The sequence below is a fragment of the Ambystoma mexicanum genome, chromosome 5q (assembly GCF_040938575.1).
Source record: "Ambystoma mexicanum isolate Mex_15411 chromosome 5q, UKY_AmexF1_1, whole genome shotgun sequence".
Taxonomy (NCBI): domain Eukaryota; kingdom Metazoa; phylum Chordata; class Amphibia; order Caudata; family Ambystomatidae; genus Ambystoma; species Ambystoma mexicanum.
The window spans coordinates 29,562,861-29,585,520 of NC_090933.1; the positions used below are offsets into that span (position 1 = coordinate 29,562,861).

At 47.5% G+C, this 22,660-nt stretch overlaps 1 protein-coding gene and 1 long non-coding RNA gene across 3 annotated transcripts in view; one reads left to right on the forward strand and one right to left on the reverse strand.

Moving 5' to 3' along the window:
- Nucleotides 1-22,660, forward strand: part of FBXL7 (F-box and leucine rich repeat protein 7) — a 994,658-nt gene that overhangs the window by 555,743 nt on the left and 416,255 nt on the right. The gene's annotated exons all lie outside the window — the stretch shown is intronic.
- LOC138498545 (uncharacterized) overlaps nt 14,810-22,660 on the reverse strand; it is a 62,687-nt gene continuing 54,836 nt past the window's right edge. The window contains exons 2-3 of the long non-coding RNA XR_011278736.1: nt 18,968-19,095; nt 14,810-15,169 (exon numbers count right to left, since the gene is read on the reverse strand). This is a non-coding gene — a long non-coding RNA (uncharacterized lncRNA). The remainder of the gene's footprint in view (nt 15,170-18,967; nt 19,096-22,660) is intronic.

Genomic DNA, 22,660 nt, shown 5'->3' on the forward strand with positions numbered 1-22,660 from the left:
CTAGGCAATTCTCCTCCAAACAAGAGTACCAACAGCATCCCCAGACACGTGTTTCAGTCTGGTTGGCCCTCATCAGTAGGGTGGAGCTGTGTCTCTCCAAGAATAGTGAGCAAGGGGTCCACGTCTGGATTCCCCTAGTAAGTTAAGGTGAGATCCAAAGTTACTTAAATTGTGCAAAAAACAAGGGGGGTCCTGGCAGTCCCTCTGCCGGACATTAGTCCTGGCTGTGAGAACAGTGCCCAGATTCTTTAGCTCACTATCTTTCACAGAGGAGAAATATCCAAAACATATCAGTCTTTGTCCTGTCCTGGGGCAGTCCAGCACCAAATATGCTACTGACACATTATTCTGGTGAACCTTTAGTGGGTTGAACTTGTTGTCGGGGGGGGATGACCAGTGGTAGGGTGCCATGAGGGTGAAGGAGAGAAAGAGGGTTGTAGCTCAGTGAGGAAGTGAAAAGTGAGATAGAGAAAGCTTTTTCACATATTCTGCAGGTCAAGCCTGGCAGCTATTGTTGTGGAGGCAGTGAACTGTTCCAGTTTCAAATTAATGCCAAAGAGCACCCCCGGGCTGCAAACATTTAGGGATGGGGTGAGGGTGTCCGGGGACAGACCTTTGCTTGATATAGGTTATTAAGTATCAGGCAAGAATGTACAATCTATTAGTAACTGCCATACATTGATTTGGTGATGCAGGAAGATAATTCCGGGGTGTAGAGGGGAAGGAAAATAGTTTTTGTGTATTATTGGCAAAGAGATGCTATGATTAGCCAAGTGAGCAAATCAGTTTGGTAAAGGGAGAAGTGTAGCGAGAGAATATGAGGGGGCAAAGGACAGAACCTTGCGGGATCTCTATGGGGTGTAGAATAACAGACCATGTCCCAGTATTCCAGGAGATGGGGAAGGTACAGCAGCCCATTTCTTAGGCAATACATTCATAGCTAGTGTACCCAGGATGCCATGGTCAAATAATTTCAAGATGAGACATACGTGGTTGAGTGTCACATGCAGCAGGGTGATAATGGAGAATAAAGATACAAGGGAGGGGAGGGTGGTGAGCCTATGTAAGGAAGTTAGAGCCATGGCTAAGCTGCTTGCATAGAGTGAGAACTACAACCCAACAGAACCCAACCTCGAGGGGGTTAATCGAGTTCATGATTTTCCATTTAGGTAGTTATGTAGGTGAACACAATATTTTATAATAGTTAGGGAGAGGAGAGACAGGGCAATAGTTGGCATTGTTGCTAAAAATTAGTCAAAGGTTACATCAACAAAGCTATATATTGCAGGTGCCACCTTAAAGTAGGCTGGGAAGACTGCAGAGGACAAGAAGAGTAAGAAGCAATGGAAGAGGTAGGTGCAGCCAAAGGGTGCCCAGTCCTTGATGGTTCTGGGATGCAAAAGGGCCTATGGGAGAACAGGATGGGTTTGCAGGTCAGCGGATGGGTACCTGTCAGGTCTGTTACTCTAGGGTCCATGCAGCATACACATGGGCCTGAGGACACACATGCACAGCACCAGATACAGCGACCTTGGGGCACACACACATACCACCAGTACACATGAACTAAGTTAGTGCGAGCCTAAAGGCAAGGAGGAAGCATCAACTATAACCCCCAGCACACCCTGCAAGAATCTGGCAGCCATGACGTCAACATGACTATTGACGCCCTGCCCCGACGAGGATCTGGCTCGTAGCGTTGTCCCTTCCTTGCACACCTTATACTGTCTCCAGCTTTGCTGCCAGCTTCAGTCTCCTCTCACGTCTGCTGATGCCCCATTTGAATTTGCAACTAGAGAAAAAGCAAGTCAGATCATGCGCCTATGCCACGACTGCTCCTGCCTGACCCCCGAACAGAGCCACCCACCAGCCAGCTGCTACAATGCGTGCCCTCTGCACCCGAACTTTGTAAAACTCACTACTGTGCCCTGCACGCGAGCGCCCCTTGGAATTCACTTATCAGATCGAGCTTAGTGCCCAGGAGCAGTCACGACCATGACTTCTGTTGGGTAGGGGCGAACGACATTCGTACACCTCCAAGCGGTTCAGAATAAGGCAAAGGATGTGAAATGTAATAAAAGAGACCAGGGGGTAAAGTCCTTTACACAATCACATGATTGCATGCTTTGTAGATACAGTGCACATGCAGGAACAAACACCATCTTAGATATTAGCAGCTTTATTGAAATGTAATGACAAAACGTGGTGTGGCAACAAGCCTCGCAGGCCATGGACATGAGGAAGGGAATAGGTTGTATCCCGGGCACTGATGAGTATGGCCAGAGCAGCAGAGATCCATAAACCCTTCATTGTCTTAAAAGTTGCCAGTATTCGTGCTCTGGGAAGAATGTGCCCTGAAAGGCCATTGGAGGAGGGCTAAGCGTCTTTGTACAACACAATCCCACGAGAAGGACGGCACGGGCCTCCGACCCCCACCAGTCCCATCTCTAGGTTATACCACCAAAATGCCCTAGTCTTAAGACCCCTGAATCCCAAGGTACCAGCCAGCCCCAAACTGTTGATCATAAAACTGTTAAGCACCCGATTGATCAAGAAAGATCAAAAAGCAGGGCTTTCTTGCCTTCACTTCTAGGTCATGTGATTGGTGCTGCCAGGTGCAGGGAGGGATACAATTATAGCCCATTGCGAGGGTGGCAGACCTTGGAGAGATGCCAGCCTGTCTGGGGCCAAGTGAAATTTGTGAGTTAGTATGACCTCAGCTTTTCCCCCAGGCACCTGTCTGCTTGTACCATGTGCAGTGCTACATGGATAGAGATGTATTGTTTACTTTGTACGTAATTTCCAATTAGCTGCCACCTCATGACCAACAACGACTGCAGCATCACCCAAGTGGAAGAAGATGGACTCAAGGGTCTGAGACCAATGGCCTGGCATCCCGTATGGAGCAGGCAGCCTGTGCATAGGGTTGCACCAACCATCCACATGGGTGTCTACTGTATATAATGATGCCACTGATTAGGCAATGTACCTTCTTAAAGTGTTGCATATGAAGATTTTGGCAGAACATACAGCAGCGGACTTTGCCGGAGCATTCCTATTTTGTAGGAATAAAATCCTTGTTATCCTTGCAAGAGGTGTCTTGGGCCTTTTTCCCCTATTGGGTTGTATTTTTTTCCGGTGTGAGCATTGAGGGGCTTTCCTACACTTCTCTGCACATACCTGTAAGAAAATAAAGAAGAGATTTTAGCGTCACGATTACCATTTACATTTCCCTGCAAGAAGAGACTTGGAATAGCAAACAAATTCTATTGTAATAACAAGACTTCCCCGGTGAAGTAACGGGACTGTTCAGGAAAACTGAGTGAACCTAGCTCGAAACCAGTGAAGGAGCTGGTACTTAAATGGACACCTGTATAAGAAGCCAGAAGAAACACTACCTACCAAAACCAGCATGGGGTAGCCGGTCTACCTTCAGTTCATCAAGTGCCAACAACTGGGTGGACAAGTTGGGGCTTAACCTTCCCACACTTCAGGTACTGCACTTCGGGGACTAAAGAAGAGAAGGGGGGAAAGCACACCATGGGTGAATCTTGTCAAAAGGGCCTAGTTGGGTGCTTACTAATCTTAGGTCCTTAGTTGCGTCCCGAGGCACGCAACTAAGGAGTAGAAGTGCAAAACACACCTTGGAGGGAAGAAGCAACACAAACAAACCCCATTCCTTTCACTTGGTCCTCCATTGTTTTTATAGTAACTGGTCTCCGGCTTGGTGGACGGGGTGGTGGGCCAGAGCGCTCCTGTTGGCTCTGGAAGGTAAGGTGGCATGACAATACCATCCCAGTCTTACCGGTAGGCAGAAAGTCAGACAGAATGTAGGGTCTTGGATAGTGAAGTACAAGAGGGATGAGAAGAGTGAGAGAGAGAGAGAGAGAAGAGCCCATTCAGGTTGTCAAGAATGTAAGGGATTTTGAAAGAGAAGTCATGAGCAAAGTCTTTAACAGAACAAGAGGGGAGGCAAGCATGGACTAAACGGCCATGGTTAGTTTGAGGGGTTCGGAGGTGGAGAGAAGACATGAGAAGGGTGCAATGATACGTCTATTGTGGAGTCAAGGGCAGTGAATAGACTGCAGAGAGATTCATTTCATGAGGCAAGGAAAGAAATGGTGCACGTTTGGCGGGACTGACATTGTCCTTAGATGTTTGATGGCTTTGATAATCCAGGTTTGAAGGTGTGGGTGAGAGAGAGAGAAAGCACAAGCAGGATAACAGCGCGCAAAGGGAGGACCGTTTCTTATTCAGATAGGAATCCATGGAGTCTCGTCAGAATGTATGTCCGGTGTTTAAGGAAGGAAGAGCAGAGTAGAATGGTGGTGAAGGGCATTGGGGGGTGGTTAGAACGTAAAAGGTCAATGGAGGGCTTAAGGTAAGTAGCAGAGAAGGATTAGGTCAGTGATTTTCCATGAGTGTGGCTTGACTGGCTGTGCAGGGTGACCAGAGAGGGATCCGAAAGGGACATTCGAACTGAAGATGATTGGCCTTCATCGTGTTTGTGAGGTTGAAGTCTCCCATGAGAATGGGATTTCAGAGGGCAGAGAGTCCAATCAGAGGTTTAAGACTTGCAAGAAAGGTTGAGAGTGTCCGAAATTCAGTAGATGAACATTAGAAGGGAGAAGTTGGAGCAAGGGGTTAAACGCCCAGGAAGAGTTGATGAGGGTGAAGGGGGAGAAGGGTGGATTGGGTGTCTTTACTGGAGGTCAACCCCCCCCCCACCCCTTTCTTGGTTAAGCTGGGGTAATTGGAGCAATTAGTGTGGCTGGCTGTGTATGGTATGATATGATGATATGGCATTTATAACGTGCCTATACACAGGTGTTTCATATGTGTACGGTAAGTACTTCATATGGTTGCTAACCTGACCATGCAATGTTGTGTGATCCATGTTTTGGTGATAGCCATCCATGCAAGGGGTGGGAGGTGAGAGTCAAAGTGGTTGGTTGGAAAAAAAGTCTTGTTAAAGGGAAATTGGGCATTAGGGAGTCCTAGGCTAAGCCCTTGCTGGAGGGTGTAGTCAGTAGACGTGAGACTGACTCCGGGAGGGAGGCGAGAGTGGGAATGCGTAGTTTGACTTGTTTAATGGATGGGGTGTGGGGTGGTGGGAATAGGGTGGAGGTGTAAAGTGGCAGAGAAATGTCTAAACAATGCAAAAGTCCACTAGTAAAGGATGATTGAGTGATTATTAGGAGGGCGAGGATTGCCAGGTGCATGTTGAGAGTGGGCAGGAAGAGTCAAGTGCAGGGAGAGTCAAGTGCAGGGAGAGTAAAGTGCAGGGAGAGTCCAGTGCAGGAAGAGTCCAGTGCAGGTTGGGCCACTCACAATGAAAATGTTGTAGAAGCCACTTGTAAACACTAAATAGTTAGTTGCATAGGGCACCACCAACCAAACTACAGCTCCTCGGATTGCTGGCAAGCAAAATACAGTTGCACAATCCACTAGGGACTGAATTATAGTTTCACTGGCTGCTATTGATCAAAATAAAACAGTTGTACGAGCCACTAGTACGAAAACGCAGTAACTATGGCTTCTATTAACCAAAGTAGACTTGTGCAAGCTACTAGTGAACAAAATAAACATTTCCTGTGGTGGTTATCCGAGTTCTTGGGTGGTGGCGGTCCTCGGGTACCCGAATGAGGATGCAGGCGGCTATCTGGCGGGTAGGCGAGGAGGAATGGGAGGACAGTGTCACCAGGTCTTCTGCTGGCCAATGGGAGTGCAGATAGTAGGTGGGCGGGATGATGGAGATCGCTCCGGCCCAGCGGTTTTTCTGTGTAAGAGCGCACTTTTTATGTTGAAGCGACTGAGTTTGTCACTAGGCCTCTGCTGGGCAATGGAGGTGCAGATGTTAATCGCAGGGGCTGTTGGATTGCTCCAGAGCGTGTCTGCTTTTAGGACTGCAGATTGTATTTGCAGTCTGCACCCACAAAGGCCCAGCGAGAGCACACAGAGCTCGAGAAGCTGAACAGACCAACGCCGCTTTTGGCCTCTGCCCCTGTGGATGGAAAGCAGCGGGATGTCCAAGGCATAGCTGTAGACTTGCATTACTGAACCCAGGAAATGCAATGAAGCAACTTTAGATAAGGTGACCTTAAGGCGGCGTAAGCAATATGAGCTTCAGCACGTGCAATGGGGCGGGGCCTTAGCAGGGCACTGATGCTGTGGTTGTGCACGAGGATATCATTCTTGTGATTGGCGTGCCACAGAACCCCGTCTAGTCCATTGGGAAATAGCATCGCTTCGCGGTTTTGAATCCACAACAATCAATGTTGGACCTAAATGTTACCATGTACACAAAACGGTGCCGTGCATGTTGGTGGGTTGTATTTCTCTGGTAGCGTCAAATGAATTGGTAATGCAGCATCCAGTTGTTGGTCGGTTTGAGCTATGAGATTGAAAATAATAAAGAAAAAGAAATACCTAGAAAATGTCGCCTCACTAAATGGCTGTGGGATGTCACCTGGGTGGAATGTGTCTGGTCATGGGCAGCACCTGGTAGAGGGATTTCAGGTGGCATAGCAATTTTGTATTTGATTTTAAAAATGTTATTGTGCATTTGGTAGGCGCTTATACAACAAGTAAATAGGCTCGGGAGGATAGTTCAGGGGCAACACACTTGCCTTGGAAACAAAACAACGCAGAGCGACAGCGGTTTCGAACCCTGGGTCTGCCCTCTCTGGGTATTAAACGCGTTATAAATAACCAATTATATATAATTGTGTTTTAAAGCAGCAACAGGGAGGGAACATGGGATTAAATATATATATATATACATATATATATATATATATATATATATATATATATATATATATATATATATATATGCTGGAGGATAAGACAAACGTACTAGGCCCTGTGAGTATTCAGAACATGCAAATGCAGGGAGTGGGGGTAAGTGATGGAATGTCCATGCTCGTGGGTGAGCAGTAGATGTAAGTGCCAAGTATAGTAAGTGCTAAGGAGCGTGGAGCTGCAATAAGTGCGTAAATGAGGCCTACAGTGGTGTTGGCGGGTGTGAGCGGAGGCAAGTGCACTGTGTAGGCAGAAGCTGAGGCGATTCGGTGTGGGAGGCCAGGGTCCGAGGACACACAAGGTCCATGGTTACCAATCGTAGCGACTGTGAGGTTAGCAGAGGAGGGAAGAATAAACTCAATATCCTTTAATCTGAAGTGTTTTTTCAGTGGATTTTTAAAGTTTTTATACACAAATACCTGAAGCAGTTTGTTAGTTAACGTCGCCAATCTGAAGATGTATGGGTGAGTTTCATGTCTTTTCACTAGTACATGTCATAACAATAGCCAATCATCTGTATTCCTTCAAAGTGAAACTGACCTGGCAAACCAGGAGCCCAGCACTGCGGCTGAATATAAGAGAAATGTTGTGAGATGGATATTGAGAGTCCCCCGTCTCATTCTTGGTATGAGGTCACTAGGCAGTTCCCAGTTGGCACCTCCTGACCCAGTAAAGCCTATGTCCAACGCCATCAGATAATGCAACAAGCAAACCCTCTTGGATACTGTGCCGTTTATGAACACAGAGGACGGCCTGAGGCGATGTTCGTCTCTGCGTCACAGCTTCTTGCTCTTCGAGGGCATGCCTTAGGCGGTCGTAAATGAAGTTTGTAACTTCTAGCTGACAATAGTGTACTTGGGCAATTACAGTCAAAAATAACATGTGCAGAAGCAGGGAGAGTTGCATTTGATTTGGCCCTGGGTTATGGCCGCCATCCACCCTTGTGCTACAGACGGCCGCAAAGCCTTTGGGTTGCCTTCTTTCTCATGGAACCCGTCAAGAGCTGGAGCATAAACAGGGGTCCTCTAAAGGCCGTTGCTGTGGGAAGCCAAAGTAAAAGGGCTTCATCCCAGAAACATATCCACACGCCTTGTTAGTACAGGAAATGGAGATTGGGATGGTGTGCCACTTTGGGATTCCAAGTTTCTACATGTGATGGAGACATTAATACACCGGGTGCCAAGCTCTCAAAGGCCGCTGGGTGCGGGGGGTGGGGGAATGTTGCTGTGGTCTGTGGCTGTGGGCCCCCGCAGGAGAGGAGCCTGAGGCTTGTGGGAGACAGCAGAGTAGATCTTTGGGAGAAACCAGCGGGGATTCTGTTCTGTTAGGCGAACACCTTGCCCTGCTCTCGAGGGGGTGACGCCATAATGGGCAAAGGTGCCAGCATGCCACTGAGCGCAGCATCCTGAGCATGGTAGAGTGAGGTCTAGGGCATCTCTAAGCCTGCCAACCGACACGCTAAGGTGAAACTGAGGCCCTCCAATCTCAAGCAGCCCACCCGCTGAACCAAATGTTCTTGCCTCCCTATGGACATGCTGGATGTGTCCAGACTGTTGCCCTTCCCTCATAGCAAATGCTTGTTTCCTATCTATTTGAGGCAGAGAGAAGGCGAGAAAGAGAGGGGGAGGGAGATTGAGGGTGGCTGTAGGAGGAGAGCCATAAGATTGTAATGTTATGTTATGTTACGTTATGTTATTTGGCATTTAGATAGCGCTCTATATATCATTGGTAATGCCTACTTTCCTCTTCCCACAGTTGAAGCACCAATTATTATCCAGCCATGAATAAGCTCTCTTTTGTAGCTCTATCACCATTCTCCCAGGTCAGGGGCTAACTAGACTCAAAGCGCTATAAGCCTTATCAGCTCTTGGGCTCTTCCCTACAGAAAACCTCCAAAGTCTCTCAGCCAATCCCATGCACACAGGAGCTGGGTATGTCCGACCATCACCCATCAAGATCTCAGGCTTGGCATCTGCCTCTCCCATCGTGCCACTAATGCTACACCCCAGAGTCACATACAGTGAAGCCACCAAAAGTGACAGACAGACGCTGCACAAGGCCACTTATTACATCACTGGCATTGCACCGGGAGTGCTCGGAACAATTGTGCGACGATGCAGAGCCACGAGGGCCGCAGCGCACTACTGGGCGGCGGGACCATCGGCAGCCCCATGGAGCACAGGGACGGCCTGGCCAGCCGACAGGCTCCGAACATGGAAGACATTAGCGGTCGAGCTGAGGCGGAAATGCAGGGATTGAGAAGGCCTGGGATGCAGCAGTTAGCCTGGCCCTGGACCAGACATTGCAGCCGTGGGCTGCAGGTCTGGAGGACGGGAACTGACTGGGAACAGACCCTTGGAATGGTTAGCTGGCATGCTTAGGACAAAGAAGCCCGAAAGCAGGAGTCAGGCATGGATATGATTATTGCCAGCAGAGATAAACGCGTATGAATGAAGCAGTCGTCCCCCCATCCCATGAGCAAGTATTCCAACATCGTGCCATGCTTTCAATATTTATTCAGGATGAAGCGTGCGTGCATCAGTGTATGTGGGCTTCATTCATAAAGCACCGTCGGGTCATTGATGCTACAAAGGGACTATGCTTGTAATGTCAACTTTAGAGAAAAAATAAATAAATAAATAAATGTGACTTGCACCTATTGGAAAGCAAGAACGGCAAGTGAGTTTTCAGGTCACTACCACCCCAGCCTCCGTTTGAGGCAATTCTATTCCATAATAGCAGATTTGCTTTTGATAGCACCGGGCATCCTTTATGTTGGATGAGTGCTCTTACATTGTATAACAATAACACCCAGTGCAGCACTTACCAGGGGGTGGAATCTTGCATGAAGTGCTATACAAGTGCACACATTCTTATTGTAAGATATGTCAGCCTCCTGTCTGTCCCTGCTTAGGGGGGGTGGGTGCAAAGCAGGACCGCCTCTGAAACACTCAACGCTTGCTGTCTCATGGAGGCGACTTCAGCTGTGGGTCTCGCAATTGGTGTAGCTCAGAGAAGGGCAGATTACCCTGCCATGGAGCACCCTCGGTGTCGCACATCCACATCATTCTGTTGAGCACAGCCTGGATTGGCAGCTCAGGATATATTTTGTCACTATAGGTAGGTTGTGTTACTATAGTTTAATAGTGTAATCCCAAGTAAAGCACCACACTTTTTCACATCCCCTAACATTGGTCAGTCAATCTCATCCTTCATCAAGTTGCCAAACAGGTGATATACTCTTGGAGGATCGAGACCCCCCTTCTTCTCCAACCTCGTTCCAATTTTGTGTGCCCCGCATTTATCTTTAAATTGCCAACTCTTGGCCCTGGCACTTGTAACAGGCAGCTTGGCACCTTTCTTCTGATGGAAAAAGCCTTGGTATTGTAAGGGTAGCCTTAAGCAGAACCCTAATTCATCACACAACCATGCACGTGCTAATTCTAGTCTCTTGACGTCACGCTATTAGAAACTGCCCTCACAGGAAATTGATCTGCATCAGCATGGGTTTCACTGACTTTCTTTCCGGTTAACATTCGATTGATCCATTACCAGTGATTACACATGCACCCCTACTCCCAAACACATACACACTTCCAATGAACCCCCTTACGGCTTTCCATTTGTTTGTCTATCTCATTGCTAGCCTGCCCATGCTTGGCTTATCCACTCGCCCTTTTCCCCCATTTTCTTTCCATCACAGACCGCAGTCTAGTTTGCCCCGGGTGAGGGCATAAAACACCATGATCATGACCAGCCTCATCACTGTAAGTTCACGACGGTGGTGATGGGTGCAGTATAAAAGCTTTATAACATAACTTTACATTGCATTGAGTACAAATGGACTGTGATGAAATGTATGCGGCGCAACTGCTTTGGGTCTGTGCATGCCAGAAAAGTACACCCAGCACACTTAAAGCAATACAGTTCCTCAGAGCATACGTTAAGTTACTTACTGTAAGTACTGTTCTCCAGCATGGGTCTGCATGGATTCACATGGCCATGAATATTCCTTGTCGTCGGGCTGGGAATCCTCGGAAAAAGAAGAAACAGTTTCACTTTCACTTTAAAACTGTATTTCTCCTCTAAACCAATCACTGTCCTCTGGGTCATACTGCCCTCATCCAATGACAGTCCTCTCTCTAAGCCCCGCCTCTGGTAGCCATCTTCAGATTTGGTAAGCATGTAAAGTGGCAGTATGACCAAGAGGAACCACAGAGGGGTCAGAGGGAGGATTTGCATGTGAATCCATGGCAGACCCATGCTGGAGAACAATTGTTACAGGTAAGTAACTTAAAACCTCTCCAGCATGGGGTCTGGCATGGATTCACATGCTCATGAATAACAAATACACAGCAGTACAACATTACACAACCGCGGGAGGTGGCAAGGCTCCACAGGAGCAATTAAAACATACCCCTGCAACAGACTCACCTCAAGCGAACAGGTTGCGTAGCACTGCCTGGCCGACTCTGGACTCCTCCCTGGAATCCCTGTTGATGCAGTAGAACTTTGTGAAGGTATGCATGGACCTCCACGTTGCAGCCCTCTAGATGTCAAGCAGGGGCACACCAAAAGGAACGCCGTTGTCGCAGCAATCGCTCTGGTTGAATGGTCTCTCGGACGGCACGGGAGAGGCCAGTTCACCAACCAATGAAAGTCCATGATGTAGTCAGAGAGCCACCTTGAAATGGAATGCATGGATAAGGCCTTCCAATGGTTCACAGGACCAAAGTTCACAAACAATTGAGAAGTCTTCCCGAAAACTCTTTGTGCGTGTTACGTAGAACCTCAGGACAGGAGCAACGTCTAGGACAGGAGCAACGTCTAGTGAATGAAAGGCCCTCTGCGCCGGCGACAAAGGTTTTGGGAAGGCAACACCAAGGGCTCGTTGAGGTGGAATTCCGACAGAACCTTCGGCATGAAGGAGGGGTGTGTACGCAGTACCAACCTTGATTTGTGGAAAGTCAGATATGGTTGCCTGCAGGATAGGGCCTGGATCTAATCCACACATCTGGCAGGGGTGATGGCCACAAAGAAAGCCGTTTTCCAAGAGAGAAACTTGAGTGGGGATTGATGCATAGGTTTAAAAGCTGCCCCCATGAGCCTCGTCAGGACCACGTTGAGTTCCCATGCCAGGGGAGGAGCCTTAACCGGCACCAGTAATACTGGTGGCAGTAATACCGGCTGCTTTTGCCAGTGGAGTGCCTGATTTACCTCCAGCTCTTGGAAAAGTGCTGGTAAACGTTATTACTAGCATATATAACTATATTACTTGCCCTTCTGGACCTCCAAACCCAGATTGAGGACTTAAAGGACAAGGGCAAACTTGCCCTATTACTCTTTCTAGATCTCTCTGCGGCTTTTGATTCAGTTAACCACAAAATCCTATGCCGTCATCTAAAAACTGCTGCCCACTTCTCGGACAAAGCTACTTCCTGGATCACCTCATTCCTTGACAATAGATCCATGAGGGTCTTCTCTCCAACTGCCACCGCTGCACCCTCCCCTTTCACTTGTGGAGTCCCCCAAGGATCATGTGTCTCCCCAACACTCTACAATGTTTTCACAAAACCCCTCTTTGACATCTTGGATCTATTGGGCGTCACATATACTAACTATGCTGACGATACCCAAATACTGATTCCCATCACAGGAGACCACAAAATGGACTCCTTAGCCATCAATGCCATTTACCAAGTCATTCAGGCCTGGATGGCTCAGCATGAATTGTGCTTAAACAACGAAAAGACAGAGCTTCTCATCCTTCGCTCACACCAAAGACTAAGTAAACTTGACCCAGCGTTTACATCCTTCACTATTGATGGCAATACTATTAAAGTTGCCAAAGACACTAAAACACTTGGCATCTACATTGACTCCACACTCTCCCTATCTAGACAAACTAATGCAGTATCCTCTGCAGCAGCTTACACATGTAAGCTCATCACAGCATCCCCCCTTCCTCTCACCAGCCAACTGCACCACACTTGCCAGGACTCTGGTCCTCTCCAAAATTGATTACTGTAACGCCCTTTATCTGGGTACCAACCAATGCAATCTAAAGAAACTACAAATCACCCAAAACAATGCAATTAGAGCGGCCCTCAACCTCCCTAGGAACTTGCACATCTCAGATTCCAGACGGAACTTCCATTGGCTGTCAGTCTCCCAAAGAGTCTCTCTTAAAGCATTGGCGCTTACACAAAAGCCTCGCCAACCTAGCACCAAGCTACCTAGCCTCCAGATTTACCCGACACACCACCTCTAGACCACTCAGAAGTGCCCAAACTAACTGCCTTGATATCCCACGTTTCAACCTACAAAGATCCGGTGGACGTAGCTTCCCAGTCCTAGCTTGACCCTACCCTCGAGTCAGTAGCTACTGCATTTATTGCCCACTGCCTTAAACTTGCATATCCCACACCTGTATATTCACTGCATTACCTGTATATATCTGTATATTTAAGTCATATGTTCATATGTTTATATATTTGTCTGTACAAATAATGCCTAACCTTGTTGATTTTATTATGCCTGTAACTAAGTGATGCGCCCGGTTGCCCTTGGGCCTGGAGCGCTTTATAAATAAATAAAATACAAATATATTTTCCAGACCAGCAAACTTATAATAAACGCAATATGTGTCAAATTGAATGCACCTGAAAAAACAGCCTTGCGATGGAGAACTTGTGTATGCCCACCTTGATTTAAGGTGGTTGGCCCAATGATGCACCATTGGTGTGGGCATCTTATTAAGGGGCTTGTGCAGTGAAGTGGCACTACATTAATTTTCCCCACCTTTGTGGTTGCCTTTTATTTTGGTTCGTCGACATAAAATGTGAGTGGCATTTCACCTCAAGGCGCTACTACTGGGTTGCGTTAAATTCTGTCTTGTAAACAGGCTGCGGCATCCGAGCAACGAAGACACTGCTATTCCAAATAAATATATCTTAGTGTGCTGTTTTCACACGCCAGATAGCGGTGCATTTATTTTATTTATTTATTTTATTTTTACATTTATAGCAGCGCACCAAGCCGCCAGGCAAGTGCAGTAGCACAGTTCACAGCGTGCAAGACCAAGCGTAAGAGTTACAACATAAGGGTTGATCGTGAATGCACATTCCAGTAAAGCCTCACCTCATGGTGTGGGGGAGGCTACATCAGGTATACAGGTAGGCAAAATAAGCAACATACATGTGATTGCACTTTCCGGTAAAACCTCAACTCATGGTGTGGGGGGCTACATCGGCTGTACAATCAGGCGTACAAGAGGGCATAGTAAGCAAATGTTGTGTGGGTGCACATTTCAGTAGATCCTCACCAGGGGGGTATGTTAGAAGTGAAGTGTGAATTAATAGTATACAATAAGGAATGACACGTAGAAACAATCCTGTGCAGTGAAGCACGACAAACTCCCACTGGTGTTATGAGCAATACAACAGCAATAAGGACTGAGAGGTCAAGGATAGGTACCATTAGGTGTTACAGGTAATACATCTGCAGCACGAGAGTGGCTAGACAAGGTCCTGTAAGATGTTGAGCTGCAAGCATTCAACAGTGAGTTTTTAGCTACTTACAGCTAGTGCAGATGCAGGTACATCTCTCGTTCAACAGTTTATGGGTGGTTGGTATTGTTTCGCATTGCGTGGAAGTAGTCACTCACGGGCAGGTAAGCTTCAGTGCAAGATGGGACGCAATGAGATGCAGTCCTGGTCAAAACATGTAAGGCCGCATTATGGACCCCATCGAGGAATGTAGATCGTGCAGAGGGGCCAAGCAAAGGGCGGCATACTGGAAGCCGTTAAGGTAATGGACAGACAGTAAGGCGATGGCACTATCTGGGAGCGTAAGACATGTGGCCAGTGCCAAGTTGGGAAGGGAGGAAAGGTGTAGGATGTCAGTACGGGAACACCTTTATGCAACGCGGGACACAATGCACCAAGAAAAGGAGTGATGATGCAGCCGCTGTGAACAGCATGCACAGCTTACTTTTTATGCAGAGTATGCGAGGTGGCCGCCAGGTGCAGAGGGAGGAGAGTGTAGCACGGGGCGGCCTGGCGGCATCATCCGCAGAGATCGGCAGAGATCAAGTGCAGCAATGGCCTTAACGTCGGGCCTTTACCAAGGGTCAGCTGCGCCTTGCGGCTGGAATGGGCCGGCATCCTTAAACATCGCAACAGCCAATCGGCATCCTGCAGAGCAGATGCAGGCTTGAGGTCGTTTACAACGCACAGCAGTACGGCCTGGAGTGTGTAATGTCATGGCGCAGTCAGCTTGCAGAGTCGGGCTGAGCTGAAGCTTGAAGCCGGGACCTCAGTGGTCATCCCCAACGGCAGGGATCTGCGAAAAATGGATCTTATACCTGGAAAGGTAAAGTACAAGGCGTTAATGATCTGTGGGAGAAGGGGCTATCATAGGAGCAAAAGCAGGCGGTACAACCCCTTTCGGCGCGGCCGTTTCGCCGCGGGCCGGTTTGGCGCGGCCAGTTGGCCGCAGCGGCCAGTTCGCCGCGCCCATTTCGGCGCGGGAGCCTTTCTGTCGCCGCCGATTTGGCGCGAGGCACGTTTGGACGTGGCTGACATTGCAGCCACGTCTAAACCTCCTCACGCCAAATTTAAAAGCATAATTCCCCGCGTCTATTCGTCCTGCTCCGGCCTCGATGAGAATGCTGAGCCCGTTTGGTTTGCAGCATCGGGTTTAACATCACCATTTCTGTGACCCAGGTTGGCACAGGTTTCTTGTAGTTTTGTAAAGGGTGCCTTCTAGCTAACTTGCAGATTCAAAAAATCTTCATGTGAAAGGGTGAGCGTATCACATAAGATGATATACTGTAAATCATGAGAAGCTCTTCCAGCCTTGTAATCTTTTTGCTGACCTGTCTTTGATCGGAAAAGCAGCAACTGGGAATGCTTAAATTCTTTATAAATCCCAGACGTTGCTGGATTTGTGGAGTCTATCCCTATGGCTAACACCTGAGTCCACTGTGTGTGGGCACCCTGAACCAAGGCCTGTCAGCTAACACATCACTGGCTGAAACACTTTCCCCAGAACCAGGGCAGGTGACTTGCCTTGCATGCCTAGAATGGGCTCCCTTGCCGCTTTTGCCCTGCCACCCAGCCTTGTATGCACACCGTGGTAGACTTGTGACGATCATTCCACAGACACAGTGTTCGCTTTGCTGCATTGAACTGGAATAAAGGGTCGCTCCCATGTGTTTTTTTTTTTACACTGAAGTAATCAGACGTTGCATCTTAGAGAACAGCAACAGACTTAATTAATTGTCTAAATTCACCCCAAGTGCTTCCGTTTTTGAATGTGGGGAGACACTTTACAGTGAATCTTTCCAACTCTGCGGTATGAAAACCCATGACCCTGTCTGCGGGCACTTGTCACAATGTTTTAATATTAGCCATTGGTACAGGAAACACATTTTCATCTCAGAGAAGTGAAAGATACTGACAGTGATTCCTTGCATGACAGAGGCCAAACCCTGACATGCATGCATTGGACAAGATGAATGTTTGGTGTTAATTGCAAAACAATTTTAATATCCCCTCCCCCCCGCGCCAAAACATCCCCGCGCCCAAACGTTGCAGCGCCGAACTGGCCGCGCCAAAATGGGCGCGCCCAATTGTCTCCTGCGCCGAATCGGTCGCGGCGAATCGGCCCGCGCCGAACTGCCTGCGCCTAATCGTCCTGCTCGGAAAGCAGGGGCCGAAGTGTAAAAAAGAAGCAGTGGAACTATGTTCCCCCTGCCTGCCCCCTTCTTATACCCCATACACTCCTCCTCGCACCCTGGTCCACCCACCGCTGTTCAGAGCTCCTAGACAACAAATGCCATGATTGTTTGCCATGCTTTACTCTAATGTGCGCTGCTGTTTTCGCTGAATGTTTAAATGTCATGTGATTCGCTTAGGAGTAGACGCCCCGTAATGCATTACACAAACAATCATGGCATTTGTTGTCTAGGAGCTCTGAACAGCGGTGGGTGGACCAGGGTGCGAGGAGGAGTGTATGGGGTATAAGAAGGGGGCAGGCAGGGGGAACATAGTTCCACTGCTTCCGCAGAGTTGGAAAGATTCACTGTAAAGTGTCTCCCCACATTCAAAAACGGAAGCACTGGCAATTTCAAGAGATATGTAAGAATTATGGGATATCTGAACAGTCTTGAAGGCTATTCTGGCTATATGAGACTCTTTTGGCATTATTGACTGTTAGTTACCTCTGGGACCAATCTTGCAGATGCAAAGAAGTTGACTGGTTGTTCAAAGGTGCAATTTTTGCAGGGTGTCTCGTAAATCCTGTAAAACAGTAAGGAGGGGCAGGTTTTAGAATGTGCCCGCTCAGAAGGGGTGGTTCAGATCTGTGCGCATGCCCCATGGGGCTCACTCCTGTGTACTGGGGGGTATGCGTCCGATTATCCGTCCCTTAACAAATTAATATAGCTCTTAGTTGTGTGAGCCCTATCCGGTTTCCCATCGTGGGCACGGCCGCCAGTATGGCATGCCGCCGCTCATGGTTGGGAAAGGTGCGGTTGTGTGCAAATGCTGGTCGCGTGCGCGGCCGCCTCAAAAAAGACACACATGCCACGATGCACGATCGTTCCATCGCGGAGCTTCGTTTAAAAAAAAAACAAACACGCATAGGCCATCGGTTGTTATACATAAGCCATCGCAGTGTGTCGCTGCTGAGCGTGGAGTGTGTCTTTAAATAAAAGGCTCGGGCCATCTACCATGTGACTTCAGCGTGGGCACTAAATTCGCTCGCGGTGCTTCGTTCTCCAGGAGGGCGTGTGTGCCATCATCATTATATGCATTGACCATCGCGGTGTATCGCTGCTAAATAGGGAGCATATCTTGTTGGAAAAGCTCGTAGGGGAATCGTAAGGGGACACTAACCGTGTAGATTCAGCGGCTGCTTGTATCTGTCCGTGAGGTGCCGTGGTTCGTGCTTTGTTTTAGCAACGGTTGTCTGGTGACACAGGTCCTTTTAAATAGTCAGTTGTCGCTGTCAGTGGTGTTCTAACCTGTCGGCCATTTTGGAGTGACATAGTTCCTATTTAGTGAATCTGGGCATATTGTTGAATGATCGTATTACGGACTAAGGCGCCTGCTCAGGGGATGTTATTCTATCCATTGAGTTTTACCGTGGAGGATGTTGCACATGATTCAGTATTCTGTTGTACATCACACACAAAACTCGTTGCCATCCTATACATTACTGTTGATGATTAGATTATGCTTTTTACACATATATACGCATTCTTCCTTCATCAGTGGTGTTGTGCTGGTGATTGTTGGGCTCAATGAGCAGTGATGATTAGAAGTTGAATTTCATAAATGGGGAAGCCAAATTATCTGGATGGAATTTATGGCAAAAAACACCAGGTGACTGCGGAAGAGGTTCCACATGTGCAGGGCATACATATTGTCATTGTTTGGATACTCGTAACAAATTGTGTCCTTAGTAGGACTGGGTTAGTTGCAGAGATTCTTGATGTTTATGTTCATCTCATAAGGGCCCAATTGTTCCACTGGATTTCTTCATTTACTGTGTTAAGTCTGAAGATCCAGAGTTGTTCTCGTTTGAGCAACATTTGGCCGAAATCCCCACCTCTTCTTGGTGGGGTTAGTTTCTGGAGGATGGTCCTTTTAATTCTCCACAAACATTTTGTTTGTCTTTTCGAATGATCACCGAGTGAATCAACAACTCGGGACCACACACTTCATATGAAGGTCAATAAAATCTGATACAGTTCCTCTTCGAGATGTGGCCCCAAGTTCCCTCTTCTTTCTAAATGAAACTGCTGACTCCTAAATGGGCAGCAGCCCCTACACATCCCACGCCCAAGGACAGAACCCCTCATACTCTATGAGGAACCTTCTGTGAAAACAGTTCTTTGAAGTCACCCATTAACTGGTACTAAAATAAGTAATTAGTCTCCACACTAGAAATGTGGATCCCTACAAATGGAGCACGTCCAATACATTCGACTCAAGTATGTGGCCTCTCAGTAGAACTGGGAAACACAGATCATTCTAGAGCCAAAGCACGACTGTGACGCGAGCCAGTGACAGATCCACAGCACAAACATGCATGCACTTCAAAATGGAAACTATGTAAGGAACCACGTGTCATACCAGAAGACACAACTACCTACCGGTTTGTCGATCTGGCTCCGTTCTGTCACTCTCAAAAATACCCCCTCAGGCATTTGGCTCCAAGCAGTCTTCATTGGCGTTCTACGCCTACCCCTTCCAGCATGTACAGCATGGCAAGTAGCATATGCTTTGGATAAAAGTGCAATATAAGCATAAAATATATCAAACTAAAAATAAATAAGGAAGTTTATTTGGGATCACAAGCAATGCATCCATTAAACAAACTACAGTACAAATTATATATAAATATTTAAAAACATAGCTTATTTAAAACGATACAATAATATAATTACAGGTGTTTCCTGCACTACACTTGGCCAAAAGGCTATAAGGCGCTTGGACTGAAGAACATGCACATATTTAAACAGAGCTACAAGTGCACGATCCTACTTCCCACCCATGTCTTTACTTCCATGACAAACTTGTCGGCATTCCTTCAACTGTGCAAAAAGAACAGTTTTGAAGTTCTGATATTTATTAGCTAAATTGGCAGAAAATCAAGTATCTCCCTTTATTTTAAAGGTGGCTGTTCCGTCATTTCCTTTTTTAAATCCCTTTTTTACGCTATAAACCCACTGTACTTTTAAAGCGTTTTACACTGATATCAAGCCATACCAATGCTCTGGAGATTTATTGGCGTGCCACTGGCCCTTATTCATTGAATTATTTGCATGTAAAACAGGGATTTGCGTGCCATTCTGCCTGTGAATCCCAGTTTGATGAATGGGTATTTGCGGGCAGAATGGCAGCAAGTCCCTGTTTTGCACGCAAATAATTCTATGAATCAGGCCCACAGTGTCCAAGTCCTGTGCAAATGCTGGCAATGTCTGAAAGCTCCTATTCTCCACAGTTGCTTCTGAAGAGCTATGGAGCAGCATTTCTGTGTTCTTAGATACAGAAACGTTCTGTGCTTTATGCCTAAGATTAGTCAGAGGCAGTGATCAGAGATCCTCCAGTGTCAGGATTTGATGATGATAGGGACTTGCAGTCGGAGCAAGTGCAGTTCGATGAGGGTCGGGGTAATGTGGTTGCATTCGCTGAGCCCTTTGATATGTCGTGCTGCAGCATGCAGGACACATCTCAGGGGTGATAGCGTAGTGGCCGGAAAGCCTTCCCAAAGGGCACCCAGGTGCAAGAGGACCAAAGGTTTGGACAGCAGATCTGCAGTTGTTTTCTGCGATAAAGGGCTTGATTTTCTGCAGTAGAAAATGTTGGTACCAAGCCCTTCCTTGTTGTGTGCTGTTTGAATGAGAGGTGTCTGTTGATGTCAAACCCAAGGAACCTGGTGCAGGTGACCTTTGTTGCTTGGTAGTGTATGTGTAAAATTTGGGGAGACCACCCCTCTTCTGCTCCTTGCCCTAAATACAGTGTCTTCCCTACGTGGAATTTCTTTCCCTACCGGATGAAATTCACCACCATTGTCTGCGCTTGGACCAACCCAGCACTGAATACAGGCACAGTAAAGCCTGAAAAGATACTGCCCATTGAGTAGATTGTGCACAACAAAGGGACATGGGCCCTCCTCCACTTCCCCAGGGCCTGTTTTAAAGAATCACAGAAGTTTAGCTTTATAGGCAGCAGTATATCTTGCAGTGATATTTGATAGACAACCATGCCCAATGATTAATACTGTTTTCAAACAAAGTCTACTCCAATCCAGAGCTGAACCCTGCTAAGCCACAACCCACCCCAGACCTCATGCATGCTCAGAACATAGCCCTGCCCAGAAGCCCCACCAGTCCATATCCCAGCCCAATTCCAAGCCCAGCCATGGAGACCAGCCTGGCTTAAAACCTAGCCCAGAATCAAAGCCAAGGGATGGTCTGGCTCTGCCCAGATCCCACTTGAGACCCCTGTTTAGCCAGACCCGGAGCCCCATCACCCTCGAACACTAGATTTGTGCGAAGCCTAATTTCAGATTCCAACCCTGCTGAGAGCCAAGCCCAGAACCCAACCTCGACTAGAGCCCACTCAGAGCCCCGTTCAGGACTCGACGGCTCACCCCACATCCATGGACCCCAACGCACCACCAAAGTCCATCCCAGGCTCTGCAGAGCCGGCCTCCCACATAGGATACAGAGGACCCCTGCCAGACCAAACTGGATCTCAGCTCTTTCATGGCATCAATAAATCCTCGTTCTCTAGACCTCATACATGGCAACATTTGAAAGGAAGAGTTCACTGCACACCTATACGTTTTATATCATTCCATAACATATAATTGGTGTGTTGTTGCTGCATATGCAACCTGCTGCATGGAGCTATCCCGACTGGAAGCACTAAAACGGATATCCTGCTTCCCGACCAGTTGCATTACTGGGGTGCTATTTTGTGCTAGTAATTCGGTTGCCTAAACTCTGCTCCTTCGTTCTTTCCAAGAGATATAACGCTTTCATTTCCCTCTTGCAGCAGCCAGAGGACTTCTCGAAGGACAGCTTTCCAGGCTTAGCTTTGTCTCCGCTGTCTGCCTTAAGAAGGGTGCTGTGGAGGCACCGTACCTCACCAGCAACAACATATCCAGTATCAGAACCAGCTGAGGGGGCTGGAAGAGGCTCATTCCATTAGGAACAATGTTGATACACTGGAGGGCACGTTCCTCAGTTTCCATGAGTCATTCCAAGTAATCGCGCGCCATAATGTTAGGTCAATATATGGCGGCACCATTGTCGGGAAGCAAACGCGGAGTGCGGATCTCCTAAGGCTACCGGCCCACTCGCCAAAGGGAGGCACAGAAAGCGGCATCTTCATGCAGTTTTTACTTCATTTTTCTATGGACAGGACACATAGATCTTTCACGAGTATCCTTCGCGTGTAACACTTGTAAGACACATTAGCCGAAAGCAGTTAGTACATGTCTCAGACTCCATTTCCTTTGGAAGACTAGTATTTTTTTTTTTTTGTGTGTCGTTAACTAGGGGACCGGGAACAAATATTTGTCCATGGTAGAGATGTTCATGGCCTGAACATCTTTTTAAACTGGCATCATGGGCATGTCTGCAAAGGGAATGGGTGGTCAGTGGCCCAAATCCAAACAGTAGGCATTGTGGGGGGAGGAAGGGGAGCGGAGACTGTGGAAGGTGGCAGACGTGAAATGGCCCGCAAACAGGTGACTCTGATGTCTGTAATCTTTCTCTCTCTATCGTTTCACGCTCTCCTCTATCCGACGTACACGCTACATTTTTGGTACCTCCTCCCTGCAAGACATCGGTAAAGAGTTTTGTATTGCATTGTTTTCATCAGATTCTAAGTGGTTCCTCAAGAAGAGTGGCCTGGCTCTGCAGAATACACAGAGTGCTTGATTATCATCATTTGTGTCACCAATTGAAAAAGCTACCTTTTTCAGACAATTGTTTTCTAGTTTTAGCAATGCTGAAAGGGCCATGAGTGAGTGATCACTTCCAGACCCTAAAATACTTTCCCCAAATATTCCAGGAGGGGTATCATTTTATATAATAAACTTCTATACTAGAATATTTGGGGGAAAGGGATTTTACTGAGGGTGCATTTTTGGGGACATGTCGCCCCCTGGTGGCCATTTTCTAGGCGACTTTATTACTGGACACCCGGTATCACCCCACTCCTCACTGGCCTTATTAGCACGGCTGTGAGCCACGGTTGCCTGCAAACTCATTCAAACCATCATAATGCCGCCACTCAAAACAGCCAAAGCAGACAACAGTGGTCTGCCCAAC